Genomic DNA, 6000 nt, shown 5'->3' with positions numbered 1-6000 from the left:
GCTTTGGCCAGAGACAGAAAGGGGTGGCATTTGAATTCTGAGGTCTGGCGAGGAACCTCTTCATGGGGTCAGACAACTTATTTGACTCGAGAAAGCTAAGTAGATGAAAGAGGATCAGGGCCCCTGGACCACCAGCTTCACCTGTGGTGGTCTCTGTGCATGCTCTTTCTTCGTGGCAGACAGAGGTTCTACCCCAAATGGGCAATGCAGAGTCCTGACCATTGTCGCCCTGGGTTTAATACTTTAAAAAGGTGGCTCTGGTTGTGAGGTTTGCTTAAGTGATGCTTCATTATCCTGCCATGTATGTCCTGGACACTAATGTCCCCAGAGCATTGTCTAGGCAGGGAAGGCATAGGGTCACCCTGAGTCACAGCACCTACAAGGTGAAAATGCCGCTCGAAAATAGATTTAGTTAGCCTGTGCTGGGGAAGAGGAGGCCAGTGAGGTGAATCTCTAGGTATTACCATATAAATGAAGACAGCCTGGGAGGTTGTGAAATGTTTCAAAACTGCATTTTTTCTATGAAATGGTTTGCAAGTTGTAGTTATTGAATATTCACCTGCATATATCCAGTGTCTTACTTTGAAAGCTATGTGGCATCTCCAAACACAGCATACAGACCTGGGCAGGAGAGTACACCGCAGCTCGAGTACACATTGGAGACTTCCTGTCCCCCAACGGGATGTGTACATTTGCATTTTTATGTAAAAAGTCCAGAGATGATTACACAACGTCTGAGTTGACATTTAAAGTGCAGCAGCTTGCACACAGCCAGGATTTGTCCCTGCTTGGGTAGCAGGAAGACCAAGTTATGTGCCCTCCACTTTACTCCTCTCCTGGAGTAAATAAAACCACGAGGCCTTCGTGAGCATGTGTTAACAGTGAACCACACAGGGCTGGACTCTCTGTGGCCTGACTCATAAAACCAGATCTGGGGGCAGCATACCAAATCTAGAGAAGGACTTCCTTCTCTGCAGATTTAGGGTGTTTTCAGTGGCTACATTCACAGATCAATCCTTGCAATGAGGCTTGTGATGTCAGCAGACCACAGTGTTCTGCAAATATCTTCTCTGACTCCCTGGCATCCCCTCACAGCATCCGCTGAAGGGGCGGTACTGACAGGGCCCAGGGATGCTTCGTCCAAGGTCAAGAGATCCTGCTTACTTCCCTTCTGCCTTGCCCTGTCCCTGGGCTGATTCCTGAAGCTTTGACATAAGACGGAGATGTAAAATGAACAATTCTTAAGCCCCAAGGGCAGGTGCAGAGGCCTTGATCTCCCTCCCAGGCCAGGGTTTTTTTGTGTCATTTTATTCCTGTAGTACATTGAGAAGACACGAGTTTCCTAGCCCAGTCCCAGTTCCAAAGGGCGTTCTTCCCTGCTTGCTGCCATAGAAAATGGTCCATGGTCCCTCGACCTTGACGTTTAAAGGCGCCTGTCCAGAGAGGCCCACTGCCCTGAGCTGCATCGGCCTTGGGAGTCCTCCATCCACTGACCCACACTCCCCATGGGAATGCGATCACGCAGGGGGAGGCACAATGGAAAAAGGAGAAGGTCACAGTCTCCTCTACTTATTTGTGGTTGAGCTGGCTTTTAAGAATTCATCAGTGCATATCTGTTATATAAAGCAAGGTGTTTCTGAGAGACATTCTGTTCAGGTACAATATGTCCTTTACCATGTTCACTTATTACCCTCTCCTGCCCCCATCTGTCTGCCTAGTCCCCCTCTCCTTCCTATTTTCATGCCGTGTGTGTGTGTGTGTGTGTGTGTGTGTGTGTGTGTGTGTGTTCCACATGAGAGAGAACACATGCACTATTTGTCTGAGTCTGGTTTATTTATTTCCCTTAATTTTGTGACCTCTAGTTCCATCCATTTTCCTGAAGATGATGAAACTTGGCTCTTCTTTATGGCTCAATGAAGCTGCACTGAGTATGTCTGCCACATCTTCTTTATCCATCTGTTTGTTATGAACCCGATTTCCATGCCAGACCTCACAGGCAAGGCTTCTTCCAGCATTGAAGGATGCTGTGTTTGGATCAGGAGGCCTCCCTGTCAGGCATGCTCTTTGCACTTGATAGGTCTGGAGGCAGACATGTCTGCAATTAAACTGACCAAGACCAGCTGTTTTGCCCAGAGTTGGCTTCCGGAACACTAGGACACACGTTGACCCGTGTGACTTAGGAGTCACCCCATCCCAACTGTGTCAGGACATTCAAGTCAGACACAGCACTGCTTTCCCAGTGTTTTCTATCTGTAGTCAGTGGAATCTACATCCGCAGAAAACACAGACATGGGGGCGGATTATTCCCAGGGAACCCAGGGATGGTGGCAAGCTAGTATTCCATCTGGGCCCATACAATGCCAGGTACCCAGTGGCAACAGCAGGGCTGTCTGTGGAGTCTCAGGTACCCACCATCCACCTTGTGTTCAGCCATCACTCTCAGGGTGGCTTTCTGTGGCTGCCCACACTAAGATCTCCTGAACATCTAGAATCTTCCACCAATGCTCTGCTATCTTGACTTGCACTTTATTTTCTAGAGGAGGAGAAAATTAGTTGAAAGGTGTGACCTCAGAGGGTGTTTTTGATGTAACCTCCAGACCCCAGTCCCTGGACCCTTGCTGGGCTGGGTGAGCTGGTGTTCTTGACCCTCTGCCACAGAAGCATGCATACAATCCTTACCACAATGTTCCCACCAATCCACCACCCAAGCAGTCTCTGCAAACAGCTGTTTCATCTCATAAACAATGAGCTCTGTGACCTCATTCAGCTCTCAAAACTTGAGTATGACACTATACCCAGACATCATGGTGTGAACACCCAAAGGGTCCTGGTCACCCTCCTGAGAACAGTAGGCACATTGGCAACTCTGCCTTTCACTCTGCTGGCCACCTTTCTGGGAGCATCCTTCATGACTGGTCTGTCAATAGAATTCAGAGCAACAGACTAGGCTTTTCTGAGGTGTTTTAGAAACCAGAAAAACTTAATAAAGGTTTACTGCAAATTGTCACCACATCAGGTTGGTCTGGAAAGGACAGGTATTGTGAGAAAGGGTAGATAGTGGCTAGCCTCGCCACCCTAAGTCAAATGTGGCCCAACACTGCCTCCATGTGTCGCAGCCTCAGGATATAAACAAAGGAATCCTAACTTCAAAGTAAGTGCTTGGGATAAACAGGTTCCTGCCAGTCACAGGAGTCCAACTCCAGCCAACTGGAGATGGGATAGGGTCATAGAAGCTGATCACTTCCAAGCTAGTTAGAACAGCCATGTTCCAGCCAATCACAGTAGTGATCTCTAGCCAGTCATAGCATAGGGACTATACCATGCTCCCTCTTAGGGCTGCTTGATTCATGAATTTGATCCAAGAAAGTTTAATTGACTTAGAGTTTTATTTTATGACAGTCTGATGACTTCTATAACTAACTGCCCCTGCCCCATTTGTGGTGGGCAGTTTTCTAAAGCTAATCATGGAAGGTTAAATACAACTATTATTCTGTTCAGAAGAAAGGCATTCAAAGAATATGTAAAAACACCTTGCCTGATCATTTCTTTTTTGCTGGTCTGGGGATAAGAAAAGATAATAAAGGACCAGGCAGCTCTCAAAGTGCCTGGAAGGCTCTGTCTCATTCTGGTGGTACACACAGCTGACATCTTAGCCTGGCCACGGTCTCCAAGCTCCTTCTACAAAGTTTCCATGACTCAGTTGTCCCAAGACATGCCTCCCAATGTCACCGAAAGCGGGGTGCTGACTCTGCACCCACACAGCTGCTCGTTCCTGGAAGTGTGCAGAAATTCTGCTTAATCGACATCCATGAATTCTCTGAAGCAGCCACCCATCCCTCAGAAAGGTGTACTGGCAGTGATGGCTCCTGAAACACATCTACCTGAGTGTTCCTGGCCAGATGGATGAGCCTCCTTCCAACAGGCAGACGTTTTGTGGAGAGAGGTTGTTTGGCATAGCCCAGCTGCTCACATCAATACCTTATCAAAGAAAGAACAGTAGTTCCAAACATCACGGACAGACACATGTCATTCATATCTACTGTTTATTTTCCAAGTAGGCTCAGAGCAGACTGCTCTCAAAAGGACAGGTCCATCCCCACCTCAAGCAGAGTGACGTCTTTCTCAAATCTCTTCCAGAGATCGCCCTGCAGCCCTTACACATTCTCTAAGGTTGTTTGGTTATCTTTGGCACACTGTCCCTGGCACAGCTGCTGAGGCTGCTCCGGCAGGTTTGAAGAGTAAACACAAATGAATATTGTTCTTGACAAGCTAAGAACGTGTCCTTTTCTTGTAACAGCAGTAAACACGGAGCCTTGTGGGCCTCTCTGTGCCCTTCTTCATTTTTAATGACTGTCCCTGAAAAGCAGGAGGAGCATTATGTCACCTGCCGTATTTCACCCAGGGCAGACAGTGGCTGGCGCTTTAACTCAAAGATCCCAGTGCCCATGGGTTAGAGGAGCTCCTTCTCCTTCATGGATGGCAGAGCCCAGCTAGGAGAGCCCTGTCTCTATCTGTAAGTGGAAAGGGAGATTCCCCTTATTAGTCCCAATCTGTGGAACTACCACAGACACTTGAATGAAACCATCAATGGCCTTTGAAGTCACCTCTATCCTGCAACACCATGGCATAGCCATTCCAGATGCAAGGACTTCTGTCACGAGGCCAACAGTGATCTGAAGAGGGACATCTTTTCCCCTCAGGTCATTGAACATGTATGGCACAGAACTTTTTAGACCCCAGGGCTGCCCCACCGGATGAGGCAAGGCTGGCACAGACGCAGCCCCTGCCTTGCTGACTTTCTCCTTGTCACGAGGTTTCAGCTCCATGGGGTGTAAGAACGTAACAGGTGCATGATCAGGGTCTGGAGGCACCACCCACCCCTCCCAACAGAGCCATCCCTCTACTTCTGGAAGGAAATTTCCTTTTTCTTAACATGTTAAAGAAAATGAACATTTTTATCACATAGGACTTCTTTGTTCAAAAGTCAAATTGTGGTTAATGTCTCCCTATGGGCCCAATCTGTTGTGGGTGTGAAACAAAATTGATATAAATTAAATTAATAACTGAATGTATCAAGTAAAAACTTGCTCCTTTGGGATTCTCTGTTTCTTTTTCTTAAAGTACTTTCCAGGTACGCATAATTTTCATTATTACAAAAAATATTAATGGCAAAAATATTAAACCAATTACCCAAAAGAGTGGTAAATGCAGGTGTGAGTACTGAAGAGGTTGATGATGCTTGCTGGTGTGAGAGGATGAAAGGACATAGCCCCTAGAGGAGAATGTGTAGCAGGCCTCAGGGTACTAGTGATGGGTGTCCTCTGTGACTAGATCTGAGGCCAAGCTGATGATCCCAGAAAGGAAAACCTGCAGTCAGATAAGACCCACAAGAAAACACCCGTGCAGCTGGGTCTCAACAATCCCAGAGTGGAAATGGTCCAGATTATCTCCAATGGCCAGATATAAACTGGTCCCTATGGCACACTGGGGAAGAAGGGACCCAGGTATCACTCAGAATGGTCCCAGAACATCTGACAGCCTGGCCCACCTGCCATCCAGAATGCCCACAGGACAGTCATAAAATGATGGGCACAATGCAGGAGCATTAGTCCTGCCCAAGGCCAGGATGGGACAATAAGGGTGACAGTGTGTGCTGAACACCACAGGTCATTCTCTTCCATGGAATGAGGTAGGAGCTACATGTGTGAGTCAGCTGCTCAGACTGAATACACAGAGTCACATGTGCCCACAAGTAACCACACACACATATACTTAACCGTGCATGTTAACTTTACACATACACACACATTGCATGCCACACGCATGCGTGTATAAGAGCAAACACAGTGAGCTGGCTCAGGGGGTAGAGGGATGGCTGCCGAGCCTGCCAACCTGAGCTCAACCCTGGGACCCACATGGTAGAAGGAAAGAACCAACTCCCACAAACTGTCATCTGACCCCCCACGTGTGGGCCAAGGCACATGTGCACCCCCTCCCCCA

Source organism: Peromyscus leucopus, chromosome 19 (assembly GCF_004664715.2).
Source record: "Peromyscus leucopus breed LL Stock chromosome 19, UCI_PerLeu_2.1, whole genome shotgun sequence".
Lineage (NCBI taxonomy): Eukaryota > Metazoa > Chordata > Mammalia > Rodentia > Cricetidae > Peromyscus > Peromyscus leucopus.
Note: the sequence above shows the minus strand (reverse complement) of the source record.